Source organism: Sturnus vulgaris, chromosome 4 (genome assembly GCF_052056855.1).
Source record: "Sturnus vulgaris isolate bStuVul1 chromosome 4, bStuVul1.hap1, whole genome shotgun sequence".
NCBI lineage: Eukaryota > Metazoa > Chordata > Aves > Passeriformes > Sturnidae > Sturnus > Sturnus vulgaris.
The window spans coordinates 65,553,211-65,568,792 of NC_142246.1; the positions used below are offsets into that span (position 1 = coordinate 65,553,211).

Genomic DNA, 15,582 nt, shown 5'->3' on the forward strand with positions numbered 1-15,582 from the left:
CAGCTATATTTTTCCTCTGCACAGCAACTACATTTTTATATCAGCTATATTCTCTGTTATAAGTGTGCCTGTCTTTTATTTACAAAGTAGTACAGAAATGTTTGAACTTCCTAGAAAAGAGCAAGCCTGCATGTACATTCTCTTTGGCTGCATCCCATCCTTCCATGGGGATGGTGGGGCTTCTCTCTGTCCTGAAACTCGGTGAAAAATCAATTCTATTATGATGCCATTGCTATATTGGGGGTGATGTAACTAATATTGCTCAGATAAAAGTCATTGTTGTCGTTTTAGCTCCTTTTTTCAATCCTTTTTTTTCTGTTAGCCTGTCATACACAAGGAGATCTTTGTTATAGTAAACAAATGGATTTTACAGTTGAGAAACATGGGTGGGTTTTGAACCCCCAGTGCTCATTTCAGGAGTTTTAAGAGATGACCATAAAAACCTGCATTTTTGGCATTTCTGCAGATGCATATTTTATAGCACATATATTTTTTTGCCAGAACTTTGAAAAACTGTTGGAATAATCCAAGTCAACCTGGGCATAAAACTGATACATTTTTTCTGGAGAATCACCCTTATTTTATATATATGTATATATATATACATGTATATTTTTTTATGCTAGCTACAAAAATTTCTGCTTAATGTTACCCCAAAAAAGCAAGAATTTTGTTGCATGCATAAGCTTCATTTGGGTTATTTTGTGTGCAAGGAAACTTTAATGTCCTTATTGGTGTCACAGTGCTGTAGATGGGACATTTGAAGATGTGTAGGAATTTGTTGACCCCTGAACAATGGAGAGATTCTCAACTTGTTTACACATCAGGAGCTCATGCTATGCTTTACTGGTTAGAAATACCAGGACCTCACATTGGGAGGTTTGTTACAGCACCTTTGAATGCCAACAGGACTTGGAGTCTCACTGAGCTGCCATCTGTTATGGACAAGTTGTAACACCTCATTAAATATTTGACACCTCTTCCCTGGTTTTTGCTACTGGTAGGTATTATTGGCCCCACAAGCCCCACCTGGGTCCCATTCTCCCACTCCACCTGACTCCAGACTGGAGCAGGCAGCTGTTCTGTGAGTGTTTGTTCTGTTTGGCTCTCAGGGACAACCTGAGTCTGACTTTATAGCTGTGTCCCCAACCCGTATCCAGCTGCTGCTGACAGGAATCCCTGGATCCTCATCCTGGTTTGTCACCTTGGCGCGGAGCCCTTTGCCAGCACCTCACTAAACCTGCAGTGTCCAGGTGCTGTAGGGTAGCACTTTGTCAGGGTGGGCACTGCTCGTGCTGGGATTGCTCTCAGCTCCTGCTCTTGCTGCTTTAGAACAGCAACACCAGGCTGGCTCTGAAGCCAGAATGCTGGAACAGTCAAAGTTCACAGAGGCATAACTTCCTCCTCCTTAGCTGGGTTGTTTCTGTCTCATCTCAACCCTCTCCCTGCAGTTTCCCTCTTCTTCAGTGTCTGGTTTTAGCCCTGTTCTCCAAATTCCCTCACCCTTATCTCGTGTTAATTCCTCTCGGCTCTCTCACTCCATTTCTCTTAAAATCTGGCCCACATACTAATCCTGCACAGCCCATAGACATGTTTACAGAGTGTATTGTATCCCAATAACCCTGCCCATGACTGAATTTCTCAGTTTCTATTTCTTTAGTTGGAGGTAGCTAGCACATCCCTTAAATCCTCTCTTGCCCTAACTTTTTGATGTGTAATTGTAATTACAATGTAATTGTAAGCTCCACTGGATTCTTGAGTTCCCCTTCACGCAATGCCTTTCTTTTTTGGGTGCCTGTACAGCATGGAAAGGGCTGACTTGCATAGCTAAACCTCCCCACTGCTGACTTTTCACAGAAGTGGGAGGATCAGGAAAGCAATTCTGAAGACAAAACTCATGCCTGCCTGGTTATTTGATTCCAGCCTGGGCACACAGAGTGTGTGAGGTATCCAGGGGGACTGGTGGTTATGTTAAAAAGGTACAAGGTGGTAGTTTGAAAATAGTTATTAAACTGGTAGATTATTTTTGACCTGGATAAAACATTGTTGTCTATTACAAAATCAGCAGAAGAATATGAAACTTCCCTCCAAGTGGTGTAGATTCCTCCATAAATAAATGCAGAAAGCTGTTTCTCCTTATTTCTAGAAGAGGAAATATTAGACATTCAGGCTCAGACTGCTTTCTGACTACAGGCTTGCAGGGCAGCCTGATAAGCTTCATTTTCACAGTCATATCATCCACTAGGGATTACCAACCTGTTTTAAATTTAAAACCCTTAAATCAGTTTATGCCTGCTGGCCTATGTCACATGGCTAGTCTCAATGATTTAAAGAGCCATTGTTTGCAGAGAGGACTTTCTAGAAAAAGTAGATTGCAGTGAATTTCTCTGGTAGCACTAGGCATCCAAATATCACAAAACACATAAGGTTTTCCTAGAGGGGATTTCTGTACCAACATACAGTAATAGTATTTGGTATATGCATTGCTGCAAGAATCTTATCATATAAAAAGACCAGTCACCAGGAGCAAGAAAGTTTACTTAGATTATATCTGAAATGCATTGGAGTTTGAGTTGTATTTATTATTGATAGGAAGCTTATTAAAAGATCTGTAGACAGCAGTAAATGAGAGAAAAATATGTCTTAATCCTGTTGGGTTTTGAGTTCCTCTTTTTCTAAGGCTTCCTTTATAAATGAGAGAAATTATATAATATTTATATAAGTGTATGTACACAGATATAAAAACCCTAGCACCAAATCTCTTCTGTATAAAGAACAGGGGAAACTGATAGTATGCAGATTAAACAAAATATATAATAAACCTGGATTTGCTGCATTTTGACAACTAATAGAGACTTAGAGGATGCTGGTGTGGTTTAAGCACCAAATATGAGGATGATTATCCTGCCCAGAAGACAAATTCCTAGTACTTCTCTAAATGCTTACTAGTTTTATCATTCTTGGTGGCATAATGACAGAAAAAGTTGTGAAAATCATCAAATGGTAATTACCAAAATGCTGATCATCCCTGTAAGTGTTCAAGGCTCGGTTGGGTGGGGCTTTGGGTTGAGTGGTCCAGGGGAAGGTGTCCTTGACCATGGCAAGGGATTGGAACTTTAAGGTCAAACCCAAACAATTCCATGGGCTAGTGGCTCTGGAATTCCTTCTGTACATGGAAATACTGAGACTTTTGAGCAAGTACAAAGTTTATTAATGGATGCTCAGCAGCTCCTTTTCTCCATGCTTATGTAAGATTTTTTAATATTCACTTCTGAATGCACTGAAATAACGATCAGAATTGTTTGACCACTTATTTAAGTTGTGTTTAAGCATTCCTTAATTCCACTGCTGCATCACACTTTGCTATTAAGTGCCCATTAGGATAAACACATGGAGAGGATGTGGCTGTCAGTAATGTCTTTGCTGTGTTCTTTATCCTGGCGTTTATAGTTGAAACATCTAAGAACAGCAATAGAAATCAAACAAATCCACCGCAAAATATTTAATCCTTATAGTTTCCCTGCCTTTTAAAATGCAATATTGGAATTAATAAAAAATGCCAAGAAGTTTAATTTCTTTCTCTGCAATCTGCAGAGGATTTCAGTTTCCCAAGATTAGAAGACTTGGAAGCCTCCATTTTTAGCATTGGGTTAATATAGCATCTGACCTAGGAGACTATGGTATATATGTGTTTTCTTCCATAAATCAGGCTGTTATATTTTCAGGCTCAATTTATCTCCTTTCTGTATCCCAGGGTCAAACTCTGCCTGCACATGAAACTTGGCCTGCCACATTTTCTGCAATGCAGTTTGTATTATTATTATTATTAAAAGTGATATTATAATTACTTTAATCAATAAAATTATTTATAATTAACAACCCTGCTGTATTTTGCATCCTTAGAGCTGTAAATCATAAATGACTGAGCACTTGTAAAAAATAATATTCTGAGATCAAGTAACCTGCTACTGAAAAAAGCCTCTCTGAAGAGACACAAAGGAACAGTTTAAACCATACTGTAAAAACTATTTACAGCAGAATTGGTAAATAATGCTTTGTTTAATTAAAACTCAGTGGAGACCCTGGTAAAACTGGGTAATAATTGAATCTGAAATCTGACCAGTGCCCATATTCTCCAACCCCTTGCCCAAGGATCAGTGTGGGAAACACAGTGAGAAATGACTTTGCAAACTCTTTTATGGCTCACAGGAAGTATTTAAAGCTTCACCAGGCATCCAGTTTCATTGCATGACTTTGCAATCTCTTGCCCAGCTCTGTGCTATGGAGGTTTGCCCCTGAACACACATGCAAGCCTGGACTCCAGAGGAAATACAGGAAAAGGAAAAGGAGGGATGTGTGCTCTGCCAGGCATTGGAAAGCAATTGTTTACCCTTCCAGCCAGTCACTCCTCAACTCTCATTTGTTTTGTTTTTGGATCTCTGTTGCTAAAAATAAGTTTTAAACATTAAATAAAGGCAGCAGTTTCAATGGGAAAATTTGAAATTGTGTGGTAGGGTAGTGGCTAGAAGAGATTGAAATTTTACCAAGAATTTGAAGCTTCCTGTGAAGACAAAGGGATTTGAAGCTGGGCTGTCTCATAACTCAGATAAAGGCAAAAGTATATGCTGTATTTTCATATACTTGCATTTTGTGAGAATTGTCCCACGCTCTTGTCCTGAAGATAGCAGAGATAATGGTGGGGTTTTAGTTAAGAAAAATAAAATTCTAGCTTAAAATATTTTTTTTTAAGTTTGCGTTTAATCCAAGACCAGTATGCAGCCCTCTCAGAGATGGCTGTGGAGGGTGATCTTTCCCCATAGACTGGAGATTTAATCCATACTGCAATAATCTGCTTTTCTTAATGGTTTGTTCAGGTCTGACATCCATTGTCAAACACAAAGTTCTTCCCATGTACTGCACAGAAAGCATGTGAGTACTATAGATCCTACTGTGTTTCATTCAAATATTTCCTTCTTTTTTTTTTTTTTTTTTTTTTTGTTCATTCTGTCTATGGTTTGGATGCCAATAACCTTCATCTCACTAAAACACTGAATGATTTTGTGGTGAAAAATAAATAGCAACAGTGGGCAAAGGGACTGGGAAGCAGCACATTCTGATGCCCTGTATTACCCAACACAGATTTCTTCAACATTCTTTACAAAAGTCTACAACAAAACACTCTCAGAGAATAGCAGCAATTCAAGTTAACTGTGCAGAGAGACAGTTTCTAGTTAGTGTAATTCTGCAGTTTTGCATACATTAAATTACCTCATACCTTCATTTCAAAGTGAAACTGCTTTCTGGAAAAGGTGTGCACGTGTTATTAACTGCAGTCTTAAAGTGCAAGCTTTGGACAAAAGAAATCATGTAATATAATGTGTCAGCAAAGAGCCAACAGGATTATTTCACAATTAAACTAGAATGAAACTTCAAGAGTTTAAATATGAAGTATAACCACTGGTATCCATGGAAACTTTACTCAGTTGAAAATCAGAAAAAGAGGTCATGTTCTTGTGAAGGACTGCATGCTATGGAATTCTTCATGGCATAATTTCTGAGAAGTATATAAATTCAAATATAAAATAAGAATCTGTATGTGGAACACCCTACAGTTTTGCAAGTAGATATAGGGGGTTTTTTAGATTGAAACATAGATACTGAAAGAGAAAACATTCGTAAGTCTCTGCTTTATTAAAAGACTAAAGGTTAGACATTATGGCAAAAAAATGTGTAGGATTTTGAGTGTGGTTATTTCATCTACTTACAACCCATCTTTGGTATAATTTCCATGAATAAAAAAATGACTAAAAAGTTCAGAAAGACTGGTGTTAAGAACATGGTTTTAGTGGTAGTGCATAATTGAAAATGAAGCTGCAGTGGAATGGCAAACCATATCATCAGTACCAACTTTAATTAGCATTTAGTCGAATTAGAATAGACACCATTTCCCTGAGAGTCTACGAGAACCTCCCAAAAGGCACAGTCGTTTTTCAAACAACTTATTTTAAAACCGATTGATCCAAAAAAATAGTCTTCTTCACTTCCTATTCCGCTTGTTATCCCAGATTTCCAAGGAAAAGGAAGAGCAGGGAGAAGACCTGGCCAACAGCTCTGCAGTTTAAGTACCTCACTGAAGGTTCTGAGCCTGTTTGGACATGGAACATGGTTTTCTGGCTCAATCCTCTGAAGCCAGGTGCTGTGCTGGAGTTGGGGATGGAGGCTGGTCAATCTTTCCTGGGGTCTGTCACCTCCAGGGTACGATTTGTCTGAGGCTGATGAGAGCAGGGGTAGATTCTGTCACTGCAGAGCTGATTCAATGAGCCCAGTGGTGCCAGCACAGCCTGTTTACAGCTTGGCTGGGGCCTGGAGAGGCTGGGTGTCCATCAGCACTAGCAAGAGGAATCCAAATGGATTTGATGCCTCCAGCCAAGGGCTGTTGGCCGCATGGGTGGCAGCCAAACATATGGTGATGCTTTGGGCTGGTGGGACAGGAGCAGCTGGCTGGGAAGGAGCTGCCGCTGGAGGCTTGTGCTCGCTCTCTCATTTCCTCTCTGCTTGTTGTACTGATGTCCAAAAATATTCACATCCCCCTTATACCCTGGGGCTCTTACTGAGCTGGCCAGGTAGAAAACAAATTCTGGAAAAAGCCCAGCTTGTAAATTGGGGAGTGAAGGGTGAGATCTGGCATCTTTTTTGACTGAGTGCATTGTCCTCAATAATGGTCTTTTTCACTGAAAGCAGCAACACTGTTATTATCCCTCTGTGGAGTCAGTAGGAAATAAATGAAAGCCCATCTGATTTTAGAAATGAAAATTGATTCCTTCAATTTGGAGACAGCTTGTGCTCTTTCCATTCCTCTTGGAAGCTGAACACACAGAAACTGCTGCGAAAATTAGGATGGTGCTACAAGGGTAGAAGAAAAGGCTCTTGTAAATATCAACAGGAGGGGAAGCACAAATAAACATGGGTACAAAAGATAGTGTCTGTTTGGTTGTGCTGGGGGTAAATCCTGAACAAGAAGGAGGAATGTCACCCGGCTAGAGGGTGCATGGGAAAATATTTCAGCTCTAGTTTTTGTCTTGAGAGTTGTTCTGCAGTATGTTCCCAGACAATTTACAGAAGAGTTACTTATATACATTGCATATTTGAAAGAGTGTTTTTGGGCAATTGAGTTAAATGTTTAGCCTGGGACTCATTGTACAAGACCAATGAAATTAGCTAAGATATGATAGATTGCTGCTATTTTTTTTTTAAGGGATAATACGTTTAGTAACATTACACAGTTCAGTGATATCTCCCCATGAAGCATAATTTGAAGGAATGATACCGAAAAGTAGAAATAAAGAACAGACAGAAGTATTTCTCCAAGTATTTGTAAATGTGAGGGAGTTTGGAGACAACATTACTCTCCTTTCTGTTTTACCTCAGACTTCAAAATACTTGTTTCAGCAGAGATTGTCGGTGAGAGAGAGATTCCAGTTGCAGCACAGTTATAATTGTTTTTCCAGTCTTATTCCAACCTACTTGAGGATAGTGGTCTGGTCATGGCCCTCTGGCAGGGCTCCATGCACCTCCCAGTGTTTCTCTCCAGAGCTTTAGTAAATTCATCTGTCACCCACAAGGAGTTTTAGCCACTTTGGGAGAGTCTCAGTAATTTAAGTATGTAGAAAAATTGCATTTATTAGGTTATTTTAGCAAGCTTACTTAGGCACAATTTTCTGGGCTGTCCTGAAGCTCCAGGATCAGTTAATATGCAAGTCACTCCTAGCCAGCACTGGAGTGCTGTGAGGTTGAATCACTCAATATTTATGGTTGTTTAATCCACTGGGCAAATAACCTAGAATATATATATATATCACTAGGACCAAATTTATTTTATAACACATGAAATTCAAGAAAATACTTATGTTCAATCCATTTAGGTAAGAGGACTGTTCTCTCTAAATTATTTTTGATGTGTTTTGTTGGCATAGAACTGGGGATATTTGTTTGTTTTTGTGGTGTTTTAAGAAGATTGATGCAGAGTATGTTAAATACTAAAAATAAAATCAGAAGAACTTATGTTCCAGGCAAATTGAATTGGCTGCAGGACAAACAAATTATGACTGAATACAAAAATGTTTAAAGTGGTTTTCATAAAGTGAACATCAATACTGAATTACTCAGTAGCTTTACAAAAAGGATTTTTTTCCAAATGTGCTTACTTTGAGAAATTCAATGAGGGAATACACTGGTTATTTAAACATGAGTGTATATAGAAGTGTGTTACTCTGAGTGAAAACAGTACAAAATCAGCCCCTGACAAAAACTGTTTTGCAGAGAGCTACAGCCAATTACATCAGAAAATACAATGGGTTCATTGTTTATGATGATGCTAACACCAGAAGATATGCAGATTTCTTTCCTTCCTTTTGAGAATGGTGTGTATGTGTATATATATATTTTTTTATATATATGTATGTATGTATGTATAGTTCAATCACTTCAAGTGGCAGGTAGGAAAATAACATCCCAGCTGGAGATAAAATAAGAATATTTCTAAAATCATTCATTTAACAAAAAAAAAATTAAATTCCCATATTTCTAGAGATATTTTAAAGAAGCAATTCCAGTTTTTGCAGGTAAGAGCTGATACAGACATAGGGAAGTTCAAATAACTGGAAACCATTCATGTGTCAGCAGGTTACTTTCTACTCCAAACCATACTTGAAACAGGGTGAGAAGCACTTTCAACAGAGTTGTCTAGGAGATTAAGTAGTTCTGCCATATTAATGGCATAGACACAACAAAATTTAAGACAGTTTAGGCTAAGCAGTATCACTGCTAGTGGAAACTGCAGCATATTATGTCTTACAGCTTTTTGGGAAAAACACAATTTTCACTCAAACTTGTGTTTTTAATGAAGTAATTTGATATTTTTGGAGTGGCATTTATCAGAAAAAGCTTGCCAAATGCAGTATATCCCAGCACTTTAAACTCCAGGGTGGACAAATATCTCCTTTTAAAAGAAAAAGTATTTTGTGAAATAAGGCAGAGTCTGCTATAGCTTAAAGAAAACCACACATTGATAGCTGTGAGAGTTTAGTGCTATAAGACTGTCTTGGCTGGTTTGATGACAGAATATTTTTTCTCCTGATGGATATTGAAAGTGCTTAGTAATTTTTAAAAATGAGCATATGCTTAACGTAACTCTTCACATACCTGGATGGTAGCTTCCTCCTTTTCTCTTTTCTCTAGTCAAATGCAGTTTATAAAAAGCTATGTGGTTCCCTAACCCAAACCCCTCAAAGGTCTTGTCTCCCATCTAAAACAGGAAAAACAAAGCTTGAGAGGCAATCAGGGGGATGTATCTTAGGTCAAATTCAAGGACATCTTTAACAAGGAAAATGGTACCTGGTTTACTGAACGTGAAATCTGATCTCAAAAATATTACAAATGGAAAAATCCACATCTTCATCTTGCTTCCACATCTGAATTTATTTTTAAACAAGTATGTTCCTTGATCTGGAGCATGATCAATAGAATATTGGAGTATCAGCAGCTGGCTGTCCAAGAGAAGTCCTCAGGACCATTTTGACCAGGTAGAGAGCAGAGAACAGCAGAGGACCAGCATCATGGAGCAGGATCACAGCTAAGAGCCTTAGCAACCATGGATTAGAAGACCTTGTTAGGAGACAGGAGCAACATTAGGAAGAATGTAGGATCCTCATGGTATGTCAGAGTGAAGGTAATTTTGTGTTCTCTGTATGTGTTTGTTTAGCTGGAGGCAATTGGGAACTGAAGTGATGAGTAACAGAGATGCATGTTTAAATTTAAATGAAGGCTTCAGTTTAAATTAGGATTCCAGGACTTGCAAGAAAATTCTGTAAGTATTAGGAACTTGGAGGAAATGCAAAAGGCAGTATAAGAAATGACAGAGTCATTAAAAAATAAGTTAAAAAAAAATTAAAATAGCAGAAAGGAAAGAGCAGAACACTGTTTTTTGTCCAGAAACTGGCAAGGAGCTCTGCGTAAGCAGCTCATCCAGTTCCTGCAAAGCATAACAAGATGGAAATTATAGACAGAAAATACTTATTATGTTATGCAGTCCATTTTCCAGTGCTAGCAGAGAAGGAAAGGAGTGGAAAGTACATCTCGTGTCACTCTCATGTCCCCTCTGGCTATATTCGGAAATGGCATGAATAAACTCAGGAGGGAGCCGCACCCAGTCCCTTCTGGGCAGAGGCAGCTTAACAGAGTCTGAAATGCTGGGAACTGGGAGGGGAAATCTGGGGATGCTCACACAGGTGGCAAACCCCTTTACTTTGTGACTTGGAGTGCATGGCAAGTGACCCAGTGCTGCCATGATAATCTGGTTTGATGTAAGAGCTGTTCTTGCTTTGTGCTCATGCCCTAAACCCTTCCCTTCTGCCTTCCCCCCCGGGGACTGTACTACGGGATACTTGTCAGCAATTCGGAAATTTTGCAAATAAATTAAAAAAAAAAAAAAACCAAAAAAAAAACACCACAAAAAACCAACAAACCAAACCAACCAAAAAAAAAATTAAAATCAAACAAACAAACAAATAAAAATCACAGGACTCTTCCGACCTAGTAAAAAATGGTAAGAGGTTTGAAAGTTTCATTCAAAAGGGGGAAAGTTCCTTTGACTCACCTCAAGCAGCTGACAACTAAAAATAACAGTTTCAAACTAAATGAGATCTGCCTCTCTCTTTCCCACTTTATTTGCTGTTCAGCTCTGTGCTCTTTTTTTATTTATTTTGGTTTTGAAGTTAAATTCCTGTAACCACTACCACCAAAGCCAGGTCACATGTGTAGCAATTCAAGACTGAGTAATTTTGTGAGCCTTTTTCAATCACTCAACTACAGGCCTAACTACAGCTTCCAGAAAAGAAGTGTTTTCTTTTTTTTTTTTTTTTTTGTTTTGCTGTTGAAATTTGATCAAGTAATTTTTTTTTTAATTGCATGTTTTTAAATATGTTGGCAGATTACTCTGCAACCAGCTGACTGGGCTTTTGATTTGTTTAATTTTTTGCAAGCACAGTTATACTTAGACTCCCCTTCTGTTTGGTGAAGGTGTTTGCTGACGTGACTATTTAAAATGCATTCCCAAGCAGCCAGAGTCAGACATTACTGTAAACGACATGGGCTATGAATGTTTGAGTAGGACAAAGGAACAGACATAAAAAATATTTTTAAATGTAAATTATTCATCCTAGCATGTGAAAGGTATGAAGTGAACTAATTATCAACTTTAAAGGTTAAGGAAATATATTTGTTTTGTTTTGTTTTAAAGAAATACCCTGGCATATTGAAATGTGAAGTGGTGGGTGTTAAAGAAGCCAAACTGTGCTGGAGTCTTCTTTTAATGGCAAAAGTATTCTACTGTTCTCCAAGACTCCAGTCAGAAAATGTTTTTTAATTGTTACCACACGATGTCTGGGAGATCTGAGAGTCAGCAGTTTATGAGGAAGTGTGGGTGTGACATTTGTGGTGTCAAAACGGCTGCGTCCTTTGAAGTCATAATCACTGAGCAGACTTATATCAGCTACAATATCTCGCCAAACTGATGAACTGATTGCTGCTGTGTTTCGGAGAAGGCTGGCCTTTGATCTCAGGTGCTTTTAAATGAAGGGACAGTTCAGAGTTTTATACTCTGCCAGAGCTTTCCTGTGCAAAGTGAGGGGAGCTGGAACGAGATGATCTTTGAGGTCCCTTCCAAGCCATGCCATTCTGTGATCTCAGAGGAGTTTGTGCTGGTGCCTGAAGTATCTTGCTGCTCACAGCCTGATGGGGATGTTCTTGGTTACCTTCCTGACCTCGGGGGATGAGAAGCTGCCCTTAGCCTTTCCTTTGAGCAGTGACCAAGGACTGTGTCCCTTTTATCAGTTTGGGTTTGCCATTCTGGCTGTATCTCCTTCAGCTGAGGAGCTGAAAAGCTTTTGACTTAGACTAAACACTGCTCAGCCACAGCTAAAACATCACTGTCTTATCAGCATTGTTATCCAGAATCTTAAACACAGGACTTAAACACTGTACCAGATACTAGGAAAAAGATTTACTATCCTATCCAAAACTAGGACAAACTGTTCTACCTCATGGGGGTAAGAAACCCCCCAAAATTAAAACCCCAAGCCTAAAGAAATCCCTACTCAATACGCATATGTAAAATCGTTATTAAAAGAAATAGCTGTTTAATATTAGAGTGTTCTAAAAAAGAAAATTCATATTGTATGTTATATTTCTTTCTTACTTTTACTCTGATTCTTCCTGGAGCCAGTTTAGGAGTCCTAATGAGGAAAGGGGAGAAGATAGGGGAAAATAGGGGATGGATATAAATACTCTCACACTTACATGATGAAAGACCATTAAAATAAATGCTAATCAGCTATCACCTTTTTTAATATCATTTTATATCTTCCCTTATCATTTGGGAAATAGTGGAAGATTTTTTTTTAACCTATAAAACAGGAATTACCTTTTTTTAACTATTAAATTAGAAATTAAAGTAAGTATTGTGGTTTCAATCTAGTTAAGATCTCTGTGAATATTCAACTCTACGACACCAAATATGATTTAGTTATTTACTGCCATATCATGACAGGTTTTTATAACTATTAATTTCTCTCCCAAAAGATTACCAATTGGTTTATTACACAGAAGTAGATAAAGGTCAAGCAAAATAAAAATGAGATGGACTGTATGGCAGAGAAATGCATAGATATTAATCAGACTAATAAGAATGATGTTAGACATATACTGCTAGAAAGACTGATACTCACCATCATATAAATTGGATAATGTTTTGAGTAAATGCAATATTAGCAGAAACTGGCAAACAAGTTGGGGAAAAATATGAATGGCATAAAATTTCTATGCATATTTTCATAGGGAGTCACACAGCATACCAGTTTCTCTTAGGGAGAATGTGTTCTGAGAGAACTGAAAATAAAATATGAGCGAGAGATAAGTGGTCCACATGTACATTTTTTTGTCATTTAGTGTTTGTCTATGTTCCGAAGCATCTAAGTATGTAATAAAATTCAGTGACATACAGAAGTGTTTTTTTCCATTTATATTAATTAATTAATATTAATATTCACAATTTCAAAACACCTTGAATTACAAAAGCTGTTGAAATTGTGTAATGTTTTCATTATTTTTATTATTAGAAAATTATATTAGTACATATTTTCCTGATAAAAAACCCCGTAAATGTATGTATTGTTTTCATATTTTGAAACAAAATGGAAGCTAGAGCAGAATAGCCATAGATTTTTATTTGATGACTTGTAATATATACCGAAAAATACCTTCTTTTTTCTGGCAAATAAAATACTTTTTTTCTTTCATGATTGAAAGCATTATACTATGCTCTATTCCATTATAATCTAAATGAGGCTTCCATATGTCATATTTTCAAAAATAAACTTATTGTTGTGTTGACTGTCTGTTGTCTTCTTACTTTTCACATTAATGGTTGGACTCAAAGATCTCAGAGCTTTTTTCCAAGCTAGACAAATATTTCTAAAAACATCTCTGTGCTTTCTGATATAATGGCAGCATATTTGTGACAGTGAGTCCAACTGCTTAACTGTATATTGCTGAAGAGAAATAATTTTATTAGTTTTTAGAGAGTCATAATAGCATTTGAAAGAAAAAAAAACACTTGATTTGCATTGTCTGTTTCAAATTTTTTATATTAATTGGAAGGTCAGCATTCTCAACCAAGTGTGAATATAAATAAAAGAAAATTTATGTGCAAATCATTATGCACTACTAATTGAATTATGAGAAATTATTGGTTTTTAACTTGTGTTTGAGGAAACTATTGTGGCTACCTGATGGGGGGAGAAGATAAAGTTCTGTCCATTTGAGGGTGTCAATGAGCTATTGGCATTCTCCATAAGTCTCCCTCTTGCAAACTTAATCCTTTTCAAACTAAAGCCTAAAGACAACCAAAGAACATCTGCAAACTCTCCACTACCCCTTGCATATTCACCAGCATGTAAACAGACTCTGTGAAATGATAGTAGAGGAATGTGAGCTATAATTAATCTGTCTTCACAAAGTCCATTTATAAATTATTGTTGCTAATCCTCCATCTATTTTTAGACAGGGAAGGAAAAGCTGGCCTTACAATATATCCAGACAATCAACAGCTTCGAGGGCCCCATTGGGGGAAAAAAAACCCACAAAAACCCAACAGTTCTGAGAAAGCTACTCATGGTGCTACTCATCACTGTTTTCATTCTAGATCTTCACAAATTTGTGCTAAATACAGCAAGTTCAACATGAATATTAAACTGAAAATCAAGAACAGAACTTCTGGCCTTGTGTACCTACACATGTGGCTTCCTGATTCCATCATGAAGTAAAAACCAGAATAACACAGGTACAATCAGCTCTGGTTTTCATTAGAAGAAGGGAGATGATCATGGTCAAGACAACTATATTATGTGCTAATTATCAGTTGAGGCAAAGACTCTTAAAAGTGGCTGCCTGTCCACTTATATATTTAAAAAACACCCAGCATTTACAATCCTTTTAGAAACCAATGAACATTTGAATTGGTCTGTGAGGCTTAAAAAGATAAAAAAACCCCGAAACAACAACCACACACTGTCACAGAACCACAGAACATGCTGTGCTGCAAGGAACCCATAGGATCAGAGTCTAAACCTTGGCCCTGCACAGCACCATCCCCAAGAGTCACACCATGTGCCTGAGAGGATTGTCCACACATTTCTTGAACTTCTCCTCCTCCTTCTCCTCTCTCAGACTGAATTTTTGTGTGTTGGTTGGTTTTTTTTTTTGTTTTGTTTTTTTTTTTTTTTTGTTTGTTTGTTTTGTTTTTGTTTTTGTTTTTGGTTTTTTTTTGTTGTTTTGTTTTGTTTTTGGGGTTTTTTTTGGTTTTTTTTGGGGGGGGAGGGTTTTTTGGGGTTTTTTTTTGGGTTTTTTTGTGTGTTTTTTTCTGATGTCACATGAGCTTTTCAGTATTTTCAATTTTTTAGTGATTCTGAGAATATCTGGGGGGATGAAATCTTTAGCACTGTGGTTAGTTATTTTTTGTGTTTCAGCAGTGTCTAGACGTCCCAGTGTGAACTAAAATCCCACTGTGAAATAGGCAATGAAAACACATGATAAAAACAAATTCTTGCCACATCATGCTGCTGGGGAGGAAATTGGTAAAAGCAGGTAATCTTTGGACCAAGGGTAGTGAGGGCAAAAGATAGCTCTAGCTGATGAGGAAGGTTGTAACCTATCTTTGCATATTTACAAGAGTCTTCAGGACTGAGATATGCAGATTTGTACTGATGTATTCCCCAGTTAATTTGCAATTTTGCAGTATATTCACCTTCAATTCACCCTGGTAGCGCCCATATTTACAGTATTTTATCTTTTATGAGCCAGATATCATCTCTGCATTCTAAGTCATATTTGAATTTATTGGAGATAAATGATGGAAAGATTTTGATACAAAGTAGATGAGAATCTATCAATACCAGAATTACCCATGGGTAAGATGGAATTTTGACAGAAAGCAAAAATACGAGGCAAGATAATTAGAAAAAAATGGAT

The 15,582-nt window shown here is 37.5% G+C and overlaps 1 long non-coding RNA gene across 2 annotated transcripts in view; it reads right to left on the bottom strand.

Annotated features, from left to right (window-relative positions):
• Positions 1–5,672: 5,672 nt before the first annotated feature.
• The window catches only part of LOC148224058 (uncharacterized), a 38,493-nt gene continuing 28,583 nt past the window's right edge, over positions 5,673–15,582 (bottom strand). For both annotated transcript variants that reach the window (XR_015803385.1, XR_015803386.1), the window contains 2 exons: positions 9,202–9,663; positions 5,673–6,903 (listed from right to left, as the gene is read on the bottom strand). This is a non-coding gene — a long non-coding RNA (uncharacterized LOC148224058). The remainder of the gene's footprint in view (positions 6,904–9,201; positions 9,664–15,582) is intronic.